General features: G+C 39.8%; 1 long non-coding RNA gene across 1 annotated transcript in view; it reads right to left on the bottom strand.

Annotated features, from left to right (window-relative positions):
* Positions 1-851: 851 nt before the first annotated feature.
* LOC135993071 (uncharacterized) overlaps positions 852-15,182 on the bottom strand; it is a 41,504-nt gene continuing 27,173 nt past the window's right edge. The window contains exons 2-5 of the long non-coding RNA XR_010606815.1: positions 5,101-5,224; positions 4,344-4,455; positions 3,084-3,232; positions 852-965 (exon numbers count right to left, since the gene is read on the bottom strand). This is a non-coding gene — a long non-coding RNA (uncharacterized LOC135993071). The remainder of the gene's footprint in view (positions 966-3,083; positions 3,233-4,343; positions 4,456-5,100; positions 5,225-15,182) is intronic.

Raw genomic sequence — 15,182 nt, 5'->3', positions numbered from 1 at the left:
CGATTTGATGCGTAACATTGCAGTAGACAGATTAGTCCTTGTAATCCGCTGGCACCATCAGCAGAGAACTAAATCAAATCTGTTTTTATTCATCTTGTATTAATACAATCCATTGCAATGGTTATTCAATATTTATGTTGTCTGTGTGAATTACTGCATATTTCATTCTCTTTTAAAAAACTAGGATAGTTGAAATAGTACAGCATTGCTTTTTTATCTGACAGTGCTTTAATCTTTTGCTCATCATGTTTCTACCTGAACTGTTGTTTGAAAAAATAAATAAATGAGGTTTTTGCAAGATAAGGAGTTCCCATATTAGAATTCTACGGTCATGGTATCATGATACAACTGACACTTCTTATAAATAATAAGTGCTTGAATATATGTTTTTTCACTGTCTGTGTTAGTTTGAAGAAATAGCATCCACCACAGTGAAAAACATCTAAAACTGCTCAAACTATAGCCAAAATGGTCAAATTCCACTCTTTAGGGAGATAATCACTTAGAGAGGTCAGGAAAGATTTTCTACTCTACTTACAGGAATAAATGCACTTTGTGACTCTCCTCAGCTAGTTATATCCAGCATGGCACTCTCAATTTGGTGCAAAATATCTCACAGAAAAATAGATTTCTCTAAATCATTAGAATATGCCTGCTGCTGCACTCCAGCCTTTCATAATTTGACTCACAATGAGATTCTCAACCCAGCATCATGTTCTATTTGGCAGAGAAGAACCAGCAGAAAGATTGACGGAGAAAATCTGCAGAGACCTTGTGGGGGGAAAAAAAATAATAATTTAAAAAAAAAAAAAGAGAAAAAAAAAAAGAAAAAGAAAAAGTCACCTGTCACCTTCTAGCAGCCCAGAACCTCCAGGGTGTGGGTGAAGGGTTTGCAACTGTTGTCCCTGAAAAACCTTGCTCCTTGACCTTGCTCCAGTAGGAACGTTGTCATGTATTTGCTAAGTCTGGTTCCAGGTCCAGGAAAACATGAGAGATAACAAAACAACATCAGGAAGGTCCAGGAAGACATGAGCATGATCTACAATGTAGGTTTGAAAATCCGCATTTTGCATGGCTCTTATTTCATATATGAGGATTCAGATGAAGAACTTAAAACGACCTTAAAACTGAAAACAGAAACAAGAGACAGCTCTTAATGGTGCTGTGCCATAATCCATGCTACTCCAAACCATCCTCTGAGGCAAGAAACTGAAAAGCTCTATCCAACAGCTCCATAAAACAGAAAAATAAAGTATAAACAGAAAAATAAAACCAGACGCCAATGTGTACCCAAAGGAACCATTAAAAGCAAAATGGTTGTCAGTATAGGATGCTCCACTGCACACATCTGGTGCTTTCAGCAATACAGAACATTTCTTTAATTGCTACACCTGAGACCAAGAGCAAGAAATAAATCTAGGGACTGATCTGAATGTATTTTGAGACAGGTGGAGATGAGTAGCAGCATGAGGATTTCATTGCCAATAATCAAGCAGTTATACATTACTGCATTCAACAGATATGTTCAGGATACAGCTACATGTCTATAATTTGATGTCTTTTTTTAATTCCTTCTGGTGCCAGACTTTGTAGAGATACCCATGCTAAACCTCCCTTTTGGTATATATCATCCAATACTTTTTGCACAATCCAAGATGTCAGTACGGCAACATCCAGTGGAAAAGGCAATGGACTAGAAGCCAGAGTAGCTGGGCTGACTCCAGACTGCTGCTGCTTCTTACGGGGTCATTGCAAGTTACTGAACTTTTCTGTTTCTGTTTTATTTACTCAGGCTGTAAGTACTGGCTAGATGTTTAGACAGCACCTTGCGTAATGAATCCTCAGTCTCCACTGGGCCCTTAGAAACATGCAAGTTAGTATTGTCCACTCAAATTAATGACTCAACAAACACAATGAAGCCAATGCATCCACCAAGAGAAAAGTACTCAAAGTTAGGCACAACGAAGTAGACAACTACCACTACTCTGAGAAGCTGTTTGATATTTCTAAATGGGAAAATGAGCTCCTTGTCCTGTCACTCAGCATCTCTAGTGCCTTTACCTCTTGATAGGGTGGTGAGATGTTCACTCCACTTTTTTCTAAGTGATGTGAGTCCATACAAAAGGTACTTTTAAATAAGGATGTGAACATTTTAACATCAATATTTAAAATGCTTTTCTCTGAACCCAAGCTGAATATTCTGAAATGGATTCTAATAATTTATTTCAGGGTAACACCAAGGTTTGCCTTTTCATAATGACTCAATTTGCTATAGCTTACCCTTTTGTGAAATTGCCATCTGTTATTATTACATATAGGTTTTTCACCTGTATTTCTTGTAGACCTGTCAACCTGGTACTCCATCTACTGAAAATTTTGAGTTCTTATCCCTGTCATTACCCAAATCAAGAATGACATCTCTTGAACTATGGTGACTGCCTTAAAGTATTTCCTCATCCTTTGCAAAATGAAAATTTAGTCATTCATCGCCTTGCAGTACATTTAAGGTCTGGAAAAGATATTATGTTCCCAAGTCTCATTCTTCAAGTTGGTACTCAGATACATGATAATCGTATTCTTACGACTCACCAATCAGCACATGATACAGAGGTGTCCTTAAAAGAGTCACTAGGTTTGAGCAAATCTAAGACAGTTCAAATAGTGTGTTTTCCACCCAATTTGCCATGCTTTGACACAATTTATTAAAAGGAAGAAATACTTGAACTAAAAAGCAGACTGGACCTTTTTTTTTTTTTTTTAAAAAACGACAGAAAATTTCACAGGTATGATGGCCCATTGCTCTGACTAATAGCGGTGCAGCCAGAGGAGAGGACTGTGTGCAGCGTTCAGCAATCAAAACCATCAGTCCTGCCTGTCATGATCAGACTGCAATTTTTGGCAAGTGTAGGCAACACTTTCCTGATTTCATCTTTTATAGAGCACAAGCAGAATAGGACATCAACACCTCCTTTCTCTGAAGAGCAGTGGCTCATTTTATCTGCATCTGCTGGATATCTATCTCCTTGGAGACATGCTTTGCAGACCCTATCGGGTTTGTGTAGGCAATGCCAAAAAAATGTTACCTTAAAATTCTTAAATTTGTCAGATCAGGACCAAGCCTGAGACTTGCTGATCACTCCTTTTGATGTTCAGAGGAGTTGAACACATTTAAAATACCTGACTGGGTTTGCAAGGAATGTAGTGGTTTTTTAACAAGGCTTGAATTTTCACCCTAAAAACAAACAAACATACATTAAGCATGTCAAAATGTTTTTGTGCTGCTTCAGAAGAAGAAAAAAAAAAAAAAAATCCAAGTCAATATCAGAACTGAAAAAAACAAAAACAAAAAAACCCCACCAACCAAACAAAAAAACCCCACCCCAACCAAACAAAAAACCCCAACCAACCCAAACAGTCAAACAAACCCAAACAAAACACAACACCACCAAAACCCACAAAACCCCAGACCCCAGCTATGCTGGTCCCAGAATACTTTGTGATACAGTTGTTACACAGCAATATATTTTCATGCTGTATTAAACACACATTTACTGTGTAATAAAGTAAAAACTAATAAGAAATGCATAAACATTGACGCTACCAACCAATATCTAAAAGAAATATTTCCTCTTTCTTCTATCTTTCAGAAGCTTCTGAATCAGTGGACTTCCAGACTACATTTCTTTTTCTCGCTAATGAAAGATTTCCCTATACAAAGTTTTTTTTACTAGTTCAATAACATTGTAATTATTTCTTTCCCATTTAAAAAGATCCTGAATATCACTAAGTTGAATTTCAGGCTGCAAATACGTCTTCATTGTGCAACTGCCTTTTCCACAGAATTACTTTAAACTTATTTAAGGCTTTTTTTTCAATTTCATTTAAAATAGATTTCCTGAAGCTGAAAAAACTTCGAGTTTTATTTTTGTCTTCTTCTCATTATTACTTCCCATGTAATGATGCCGTAATTATTCACTATTTGATATTCTTCAGCTGCAGATTTATTGTAATTTCCTAATTTCTTATGAGAAACACAAATAAGGAAATATTTCAAGAGGCTTGTAAATAACTGACAAAGACCACAAAGTTGCAGTTATTTTTATTTATATCTAAACTTTTTTGCTGTGTTAGCTGAAGTAATATGTTTGTATAGTTTTTCGGTACAGTTTGTACTATTCATCACTCAATAACCAGCATGAACTGTGCATCCTGTTTTAAAACCTCAAGGTATTTTTCTGGTTACCGTTACTGCAATATATTGTATTCTGGAGAACCTGCAATGGCGTAATAAATTGCATGACAGTGAAAGGCTCTCTTTTTGATTTGGCTCCAGCCAGACTTACCAAGAAGAAGAAAATGCTTCCAGTCCTGCAGGGTTGCATGGCTGCTTGGCTTCCCTGTGCAAGATGAGCTGGAGTTCAGGCCTCTCCAGATTGCAGCCACTTAAGCATTTCACTTAAGAAAATTTTTTTTTTTAAGTTATTTTTATTGCACTCCTGCAAAATAGATGAGAAAAAAACCCCCACAACCTGCCCTGAAAGCATGAATTCGCAATATTTTCCCATCCTGCCATCTAGGTGTAAGAGACAATATGGGTTAGCTGGTACACACAGCTCCCAGCACCATGCTGCTACCATGATGAATGTTACAGGTGATGGTGCTTATGATAATCAGGAAGTTAATGAGAAAAGCCAGGATGGTTCATGTTTTGTAAAAAACAGAATAAACCCCTACATTTGTCAACTGGGAAAAGACAAACATTAGAAAGGAAAGAAAGAGTACAGTAAAAAAAAAAGTATTAAAAAAAAGAGAACAAAACTGTCATAGCTAGAAATATCAATGAGTAGTGTCATACATTGGCCTTGTGTAATGATGCCTTGTTTACATGATTTGTATTAATATTGTTAGCTACTTCCTGAACAAAGGTTGAAGTAAGAAATTATGAGGATATTTAAAAATAGGGTGAGGAGGTTGAGAGAGGAAAGACCATAAGTACAGAACAAGTTCTGTTGAATTTAGATGGGTGTCTACAGACCTCTGGCTTGTTCATCGGCTAAAACTTCAGACCCTGTGAAAGGAATTAAAAGTCAAAAAACTCACCAAGATTTCAGTCGCAGCACCTGGGTGAACCGGATGAAGTATCACAGAAGTGGAAACACTTGGGACTTTAGATTCATTCCAGCCTCTCTTCTGCAGCTACAGAGCTTTGCAAACAGTGATAACCCTGCAAAAACAAGGGATGTATAGGTAAGACCATTCTCTCCAATTACCAACACAGACACATTTGCAGAGGTGAAACGAAGTGGTGTACACCTTTCCCAGCAGAACCCCATAGGAAAAGGGCTCTGGGAGAATCTTCTTCGCCATCCCTTCACCAGAGAAAGAAGTATAATATACACATCTTTAACCGGAGCTGTAGTTAAAATCCACCCTAACACCACAAAGACAGGTTTTGTTTTGATACATGTGGTGGTGTGCTATTTATTCTCTCTCTGACTAAAACTAATTTTTGTTAAGCACTTGACATTTCCTCTCAAAGAGAGCCATTGGTTTGGCAAAAGCTCAATGAGAGATAAAGAACCACCTCCCAGAATCTATTCTAATGTGACAAAAAGAGAATGGGTGAGCAGGTTGAAACATATGGATTAATTGATGTTAAAGTGGATTAGTCTATATAGGAAGAAGAGTAGAATAAAAGGAGGGTTTTGTAAGCATGGATAGATCTTGAATTGCTCTAAGAAAGGATCTTGCATGCATCCCTTTGTTTTCTGCTTAATCACTAATTAGCGCTAGTGTTTTGCAAATACAGGCATGCCTACACCATGTAATGCAGAGGTGTGCTGGAGATCCCCAAGCCAAACATATGAGGAAACTAGCACGTCTACACAGTGCAATGCTGTGCCACAGAGACAGACCAGTTCTGGTCCCAGAAACAGCGTCACATCATAGGAGCATCTCACTTCGGTACAGCACTGGACCCAGACCCACAGCACCCAGCCAGGGCTTAGATCACCTGTCTTCACACACAGTAACAAGGTTTGGAATGGAGACACAGCAATGGCTGAATGACAATGCAAGCACAACACATTTCTTCAAAACACAGAAGTGAAACTTCTATTATGTCAGGCCACCTTGACTTTTCCAGAGCTGATTTACACGTTTTTCTTACACAAAATGTACAGCGGAAGAAATGTCAGAGTGCGTGACAGGCTCACAGTATGTAACACTGTAGAAGATCAAACTAACTGCTACCATGCTGCCACCCGGCCCGAGAGCCTCGCTGCTCACCGCAGCTGCATGAGTAATGGTCACTAGATGCAGGCGTGGACAACACAGGCTCAGGAGAGCCAGGACCGGTTTTTTTTCTTCAGTAACAATTTCCACTGCTCTCCTTGGGATGTGGTGGACGGAGGCTCAGATAATATCAGGAGTTTCTCCCACGCTGCCCAGTAGTTTGGTCCATGTGCATCTCACAAATATCCTCAAGCTTTAGTGCCTGGTGCTGCCTGAAGATACCAGGACATGGTCCGCAAAGGAGGGTCCCTGTGATTGCTCATACTGCACCGCAGCCTTTAGGGATCTCTAAAGGACATGATGTCCTTGAGAAAAAGGAACAAAGCTCATAGCCTTTTCCACTTAAAAATAAACCGGTTAAATGAGAGGAAGCAGGGCAGGTGGCTCGTTTCCTGATCCCGGTGCAGCTGATTGCAGGGCGAGTCCTAGCACTGATTCACCAGCCGGGTTGAGGCCATTGTCCCTGTCCACCCACGCACAGGATGGGGAGTCCGGTCCCAGCTGCCCCAACAGCCACCACCCTGGCACAACACTGCACCCTGGCACAGAGCAGGGCACTCAAAATCTCTGCAGGACTTACAAACGCAAACACAAAGCCAAGTAATTTTTCCCCACCTTGCTTGCCCTTCTGAAGTTTGACCACCTGCATGCTACGCTAGCAGAGCAATGTGCTGTCGCTTTAAACGGACCCCAAATACTCACAGGAAACAAAATATAAACGATCATAATGTGTGCTTAGTACGCATATGAGAAATCATTGATATTTTTCTCTTCCTTGGTTCTGGTTAAAAGAACAAGCATCAAAGCAGGAACACAAATCACTTCCCATCCTGGCTACTCTATTTAGGGATGTACTCACCCAGAAAGCCATGCTAGGGGACACGTTGTGAGCAGGAAAGTGCTGATTTACAAGAAAGCCCCTCCCCTCAATTTAGGAGACATTTTATGACCTGCTGGGTGTTTCTTTAAAAGAGCCTTCCCCTTCCATCAGTCTTCCTCCCTGCTCTCTGTGGCAGCGGCTGATAAATTAAGATGGCATGGGTTGATGAGACTGAATCTCCTACCAGTCTGGCTTGCCCCTCTGCTCGATATTGTGATGAAGCTGCTGCCTCACGTCTGGCACCACAGTATGAGGCCAAGGAACAGCCTGCGTTGTCATTAATCCAAGATTGCCCAGCAAGATCAAGAAGGAGGAGGGCTATGGGAGGCCTCTGTAGAGGCAAGGGAAGCTGTAACAAACGTGTGAAAATTAACTGGATTCATGTTTACATTTGACATCTCTCCACATATGGGCACAGGCAGCCATACGCTCCTTCGGCCCCGCGCAGGTCCCACCAGATGCGAGCTGCTGGCAGCTGGAAGTCCCCTTTTATTTGCCTTGCTGATTCTGAGTTCAGCTGCCTCAGTGTATAAAACATGACTGCACAGCTCCCAGCCTGGACTGCCTCGCATCCAGATGGAGATAATCAAGCAAATGTTTGCACCTGTTTGTGCAGACATATATTCAGAGATATTTCTGACATGGTCAGCAAAAAAGCCTCTAATGTACCAATTCAATGAAAAATACGACGGGCAAAACTCTGCCCACACATGATTGTAGAGCTCTGTAAGGAACGACATGTGTTCATCCTGTCAGTTCACGATGTCAAACCACTTTCCAGTAGCTGATCTAAACATGGGATGAGCATTTCTTGCTCTTGCCTAATAGCATTACCTCTGCTGGGGGAGGTTCATCACTTCTGTGCTGAGCACCATGCACCAAAGTACCAGGGAAAGGCTCATCGCAGATGCACCATTACTGCTTCTTCAGAGGGGAGGCATCGGGGGCAGTTTAATTCCTTTTTTACCACTGCCAGAAAACACAGCTTCAGAATGAGACTTCAACTGAAAAAGTCACATTTCTCAAGTTAGTAATTTGCTCATAATCGGAAGCCAAGGACTGCAATTCCTGTTAGCTTTCTGGTAGTCACACTGACTACGCCAATTTAAGACACCAGGAGAACAGAACTCCTTTCCACTGTTGCTGACTGAGTGAGGATTAAAACTAGATGATTTTAAGTGACTACTTTAAACTTGGAGTTTATGAGTGAAAGCTGACTATACTAAAGCAAATAAATTTTTCATAATATTTCTCAGAAAAATGTCTAAACTTATGACAGTACAATATACTTTCTCAGTTATGACTTTACATTTACTATTCTCTGTAAATACACAAGAGGAGGATAAGGTTCATATTTAATATTCTTCAAAATTAAATACATCTCCATGCAGTGATACGCAGAAATAGTCCCAAACTTTCATCAGTTTCTCTCTCCTCTTCTGGAAGATTAATAATCTCTCATACAGGAGTTATTGTCTTTTTAGCACCATTTTATTAGGGATTAAAAGACCCCCAAACAACCAACCAAAACCCAAACTCAACATTAAAATTCTGCACTGGGTTCTAATTCTTTGACAGTTTGGACAGCATTCAGGGCTTTTTGTCTGTTTTTAAATGGTGGGTATTCACTTTACATTTAGGAGAAAAAAAAAAAATCCTTACCTGGAAATTGCCTTCTGTGCAATTACCTGATAAGGCATCAAATGAAGCAAAGCTTCATTGCTTCTTTGCAGAAGATTTTCATGTGAAAATAGCTCTCCTCACAGGGGGTTGCCAACTTTGTTATTAATGGCTATTCCCTCACATTCTTTTCTTTTGACTGTTGCGCAATTACTACTGCAGCGGAGCAGCTCTTGCCCAGGGGGGAAGAGCTGGTGGATTCGAGGGGGTGGCCGGGGTAGTGGTGGTGTGTAGTCAGGTCATCTGTTACCCACCAGGTCTACCCAAAAACAATAACAGCAGAGCTTGCAGAAGGTAATCAAGTGCATTCTTCTCCAGAGTGATTAAAGAAATATTCAGTTTGATGCAACTGAGGTACAAAAGCTCTCTGTATGCTTCTTCTGCCAAGCATGGAAGAATGCCTTGCTTTAAACGATTTACAAAAACTCCTGTATGCCAAAGACGTATCATTTACATGGAATCCAGGCAGTTTCATGCAATCACCGCTTACACATAATTGTATGAAAAGTAATGGGGGTAGGTGGATGGGAGTCTAAATGGAGTAAGTCAACTTACCAACGACCAAGGTTTATTTTACTTCTCCCAAAGGAAACCTATGGAGGTTTCCTAGGAATCCTTTTATCTCTGCTAACGGGACAAATCTGAAATGAAGAATTAAAAAATATATATCTATTTCTTAATTCTAATTTTGTAGCTGCATCCAGTTTAAAATCTGCAAATAATATAAAACTGATATAAAGCCACCTCTAATTAAATAAGACAAGGGAGAAGTGGCAATGGGTGAAAAATTCAAGCAAGTTGTTTGTTTTCTTTTCCTGATTTCTATCAGACTTCTGTTCCCAAAAATCTCTAGCAATGGTATAAATCACATCTGTCTCTCTTCAAAGCATTGTTAAATGTCCAACGGGAGAAAACAACATTGTACATCACTTAACAGCACTTACATCCTAACATATTCAAAATCAATTATGTTTTACATCATGCAGTCTCAACTTTCAGCAGTCATTTGTGGTGTTAATTTGAGTTGTCCTGGATAATTAGAGGATCTGTATCTCCATCATTATTAAAAAAAATACTTTAACTAGGGTTTGCACAGAGGTACTAGTGGCATTAAAATCACAGCAATATTAATAAATACCAGATTATGTCTAGTTCTAATACCCTGAATCTTTAATGAATTTATCTCACAATATCCACAGATAAGTGTCTTTATCCCCATTTTCTATCAGTGGTGATCTGAATCTCAGCAGTAACATGGTTTAGATGCTCAGTGACTTAAGCACCCTGCTTACCTCCACTTCTAACAGACGCATTTGGGAGGAAAAAACAAAAAACTACAAAAAAACCCACCACAAACAAACAAAAGAACCCCACAACAAATAAAAAGCCCCAAACACAAACACATGGATAGTGACAGAGAAAAGAGCTCGGACTCTTTCTGGAGAGGTCCTGAGCTTCTGACAACAATCAATATAACCGTGAGCTGGACTCTGTCTTAATGGACTGCAATACTTCTAGAACCAGCATGGTTTTATCAGGAAGGATTCACAGGCACAAGCCTTAAGTAAACTATAAATAATTTCTGTAGGCCCATGATACCTTGCAATGCAGAGGAGTATGCACACTCCCTGCCCAGAAAGGACTTCCTGCATAGTTCCAAATCTGAAGAAACACACACTCATTTGTCAATGACAAAGATCTAGAAGGCAATTTCTTAGCTTTAGTGCTGTGCTTTTCTCCTGAGCAGAAATAGTCCCATCAACGTTTAAAGTGTGTACGGAGATTCAAACCGTTTTAATGCTCAAGCTTCTCTTCCAAATTGAATTAAAACTCCTCTGAACCAATATTGCAAAGGACAAAGGTCAAGGTTTTATTTATATAATACAAGGATGTAATGCAATAACCGGCTGTTTGAGACACGTAAGTAAAAGATCAGGGACAAAGCTGCAGACAGGATGTCAGCAGCGCACAGGGAATTAGCCATGCAACTCCCTCTCATTAATTACAGAGACACACATCCGAATCACCACACATCATTATGAAAATGTACCAAGCAATAACTATGATTCATGCTTTACCATTAACAACGCAGCAAAAGGTGAAAGAGGATGGTGCTTTTCTGGCACCATTAGGTAACCATGGTTGCTTGTTCTTCCTGTGTCCTGAAATGAAGCAGCAGCCATGGAACAGCATGGTAGGAAGCAATTTTCATAACCTCTTCAAAGTGCCATTTTTTATAATGTTACTATATAAAGAATAGTAATTCCCATACCAATTGACGGGCACCAACATAATATTTTTCTACAAAGCCCTAACCAAAAGTAAATATGTCCAAAAGCACATTCTGTATCATCATATCTGTCAAAGACAAAAAGAGATTTATAAGCTTAGAAAGACCTTGAAGTGCTCGATTTCTAAATCCTGTCTTTCTGCAAAGTAGGTTACTTGCTTAACCTGCAACTCTACTCTCAATGAAGTACATCCGCAACTTCTTGGAGCCCACCATCTATGTTTCAGGTACAAGAGTAAATCTTAGTTTTGTGCCAAACTTTCTCCTGCTGTGTTTTTGTCCAAGAAAATAAACACATAGTTTCAGCAACAATAACGCAGAGGTGAGGAAAAATATTTCACTTCTCCTATATATTAGAAATACATATAAAGGGCAAATTACCCTACTTATAAGGATCAATTGCACTCTTAAATACTCTCGCACAATCATTATTGACATTGGTAGAGGATGTGTGCACACAAAAGGCTGAATGAACTTAACCACTTAAAACCCAAGTGACTGGATTCAGTCAGAAAGCAAGGAACTACTTCCAAGAGCTGACACTTCTTGCAACAAAGCTCCTTGTGTATACAAGGTCTGCACAATACTGGTTCTCACAGTAGAAGTGAGATGCTTGTGAGGTAACAGAAAATTACTCAAAGCACAAAAGAGGAACACACAACACTTATAATTATACATGTTTGATTGAAACATCTCTGCTAACAGAAATTTAGTTGGTTTGGTTAGGTCTGTTGTAGAGACTGGGTTTTTTTGTTGTTTTGGTTTTTGTTTGTGGTTGTGTTTGGTTTTGGTTTTTTGTTTTGTTTTGTTTTTAATGGGAGTATCGCATCACATAAAATGTTGCCTTTCCAGTCTGTGCAAGACTGCTACAAAAATCCATCTTACTGTAACAGAACTTAGCTAAGGCTTTATTGCTTCATTCTAAGAGCCTGTTGGTATTTGGCTTTGTTCTCATGACACCTGTAACTAATCCAAAATTGGAGTCCTTATCAAGGGCTTTCAAATGAAGTTCAGCAACATTAACTGCCAGGTGGCCCTTTTCAAATATTTTCCATATATTTTCTGCACTAGATTTGGAAAATGCAGCTCTTCATGTAGTCTCTAACTGATGGAGAAGATCCATCAAAGCTCTTCTGGTAACCAGGTGTACCCTGTTTTCCCAGGAGTAGTGCTCCACTGACAGAGAATAAAGAATAATGTTCTTTACCTCAAGTGAACTGTACCCTGTAGGCTAGGAGAAAACTGAGCCAAGAATCTGCTCTTCAGCTGAGCTGTTTTACAGGTGAAATCACCAATTATGGCTCGTATTCACCTGTAGAGCCTTGAAGGAGGCTGTGTTTGGAACAGGAGCTATGAGTACTCCTTGTCATCACTAGTCTCCAGGAAGATACAGGTCAACTATTTGTATGCTTTGCGCAACTCTCAGGGTAAGAGGGTCCCTCTTTCACACAGGACAGTACAGGATCCCTCTCCCAATACCTGAAAGCACTACAGTGCCTGTACTCATGTCTCACCACTATTGATGCCTCACAGCTAGTGATGATGAAAATGGGGGAAAGCTTTCTACTCTTTGTAACCAAAAATCGGACAACATTACGTACGTCATTTGTTGATGTTTCTATAGCATACTATTAGATATATACATTTGAATATGTAAAAAATTTGGATAAAGTACTTTAATCCCAAGACACACTTTTTTTTTTAAACACGAAACAGGTGTCTTTAGAAATGGAACATGATGCTTAACAAAAATTGATTAAGCATAAAACATAACACTGACAACACATCTACAAATTACCAAATGAACCATAAAGTTTTCAGCCACTGCTGCTATTTCATTATAGTCACCGCAATAGAGCTTTGAGATACAAAGGCCTTAAATTATGGCACAGAAAATGATTAATGCAAAAGTTATGAAATTTGTATGTTAAGGATAGTGATTTTTTTTACATTATAATTAAGTTCCTCAGGATGGGAACACACTCAGCTTCCTGAGTTTTGGGCAACTGAAGACGCAGAGCATGCAGTAAGGGCTGACTAGTGCTCAATTAGAGCTGTCCTTTAGTTCCTATGATCTCCCGTCTCAGCCTGCTTAGCTCAGTCTCTAAGTCTAAACTCTACCCTGAAGTGGCTGTCTTTCACCCTCTGCTCACGTGAACTACAGTGCTACAGTATAAAATACTTCTTGTTTGAGTCTCTGCTGAGCATTAAGCAGCTTTTTGTAGAGGTAAAACTTATGAGTCCAAACCATTCTTTTGTCAGCTCTTGCAGACACCTGGAGCTTCAGGCTGCCCCAGGCAGCCCATGAAAACCTTTCCAAATGAAGGACATACTGCTCTGAGTTTTGTTCCTTTAAACAAAATAGGGAGGTAAATCACAGATTTCCAACTATACTTTGAAAGGCAATCACACAGATTTTAAACAAGCAGTCTTTAATGAGCTTGGTGACACTGTTACACATGCAAATGATCTCTCAAGAGGAAAAGAAAGTATAATATCTGGTTTGGGATTGATGGACTTCCTGTGAGCCTGTGCTCAAACAAAAAACGAGGCGGGGAGAAGAAAGTGAACGCATAGAAACACACAGCCTCAGAGAAGAGGAGACATAGAAGGAAAAAGTAAAACAAAAGGTTCTTTATTATTGTTCCAACACCAAAATAGTCAATTTTTTCATGTACAATAAACACAACATTGACGAAAGAAATTATTACTCCAGCTCTACTGAGAGAAATCCAGCCCCAAAGTACAACTGCCTACAAAGTGGGAATCCCCCAGTGGCTGGACATTCCCTAACTCAATGCCTGTCTTGTGCATTTTGGTGTTTCATGGGGTAGGATTGCTGCCTGCATGATGGCAAGCACAAAGGTCCTTGCATTTGCTTTGGGCCTCTGGCTGCTATTGTAATACACAATAACAAATATTGCTCACATTCTTTCAGCACTACACAGCAAATCTAGAAAATGAGCTGCAACAATCTGGACTGAGGGTCCAATGTGTCCTGACCGACAATTCCCCATCCTCCTTGAACAGCCGTTACAAACGAAGAAGAAACAGAAGTGGGAGCAGAAGGCAATGACAGAAGGAAGAAGGGAACAGACAGAACTTCACATGGACCCATCTCCACGGGAAGCCTTTTGCTGCCCCCAGGCACCAAACTGCTAGAATAGAAGGAAGGTCATAAAAACCAGCCAGCCAACAACACAAATCAAACTGCATCAAGCAGCTCATTCCTGCAGAATATGGATGGATGCAGCACAACAGAGTAGAAAAAAAAAAAAAGTGACACCAACATCTTGCTTAAATAAGCACATCATCTGAACTTTTTTTTTTTTAACAATAAAAGACAATCTAATGTGTAAAACTACTCAAGAGTTTATTGGCAGGGAGGAGAAAAAGCTACTACATTCTAGGAGTGTTTTATTACTGCCTGCTTTTGAATTGCAAACCAGTGAGCTCAAGGGTATTTAGAGCAAGACAATTGTAAGAGGCACTCGTGCTATCTGATGCCTTAGAAGAATAGGCTTTCTGAAATGTCTCTCTGATATCTTAGGAAGCTGTCACAAGCAAGCACCCAGTTGCTTGAAGGCCATCAGAAATGGGGATAACAACTCCATGCTGAGACTCATAGAGCTCATAGCCAGGTACCTCAAAGCTGCATTTGCATTCTGCAACTTTTAATTGGCACAAACGCATGAGTAAATCTTCTCCTGCGAGTACAGGTTGTGCAATCATGCTTTCCCTGAGTAACCACTTATGAAATAGCAGTCTGCTCTTAGGTAGTGCAAAATCCTGCCCTTTCTGAAATCAGCTGCATAAATCCTATTGACTTTTGGAGGTATCAGATTTTGGTGATTAGCACAATCTTACAGCACCAAAATCATAGCTGGGTAGATTTGCTGCACAAAGGGAAGAGAGCTGTTCTCAGTACTGCCATTATCCAAAAGATATGTTAATCTCTCTAGAACTAGAGATTTTTGAAGCTGTGACAATTCAGACTTCTCTGGCTCCTGCTCCCAGCTCCCCTAAGACCTATCTAGC

The sequence above is a fragment of the Caloenas nicobarica genome, chromosome 11, assembly GCF_036013445.1.
Source record: "Caloenas nicobarica isolate bCalNic1 chromosome 11, bCalNic1.hap1, whole genome shotgun sequence".
Classification (NCBI taxonomy): Eukaryota; Metazoa; Chordata; class Aves; order Columbiformes; family Columbidae; genus Caloenas; species Caloenas nicobarica.
This window is presented reverse-complemented; position numbering and strand designations above follow the sequence as displayed.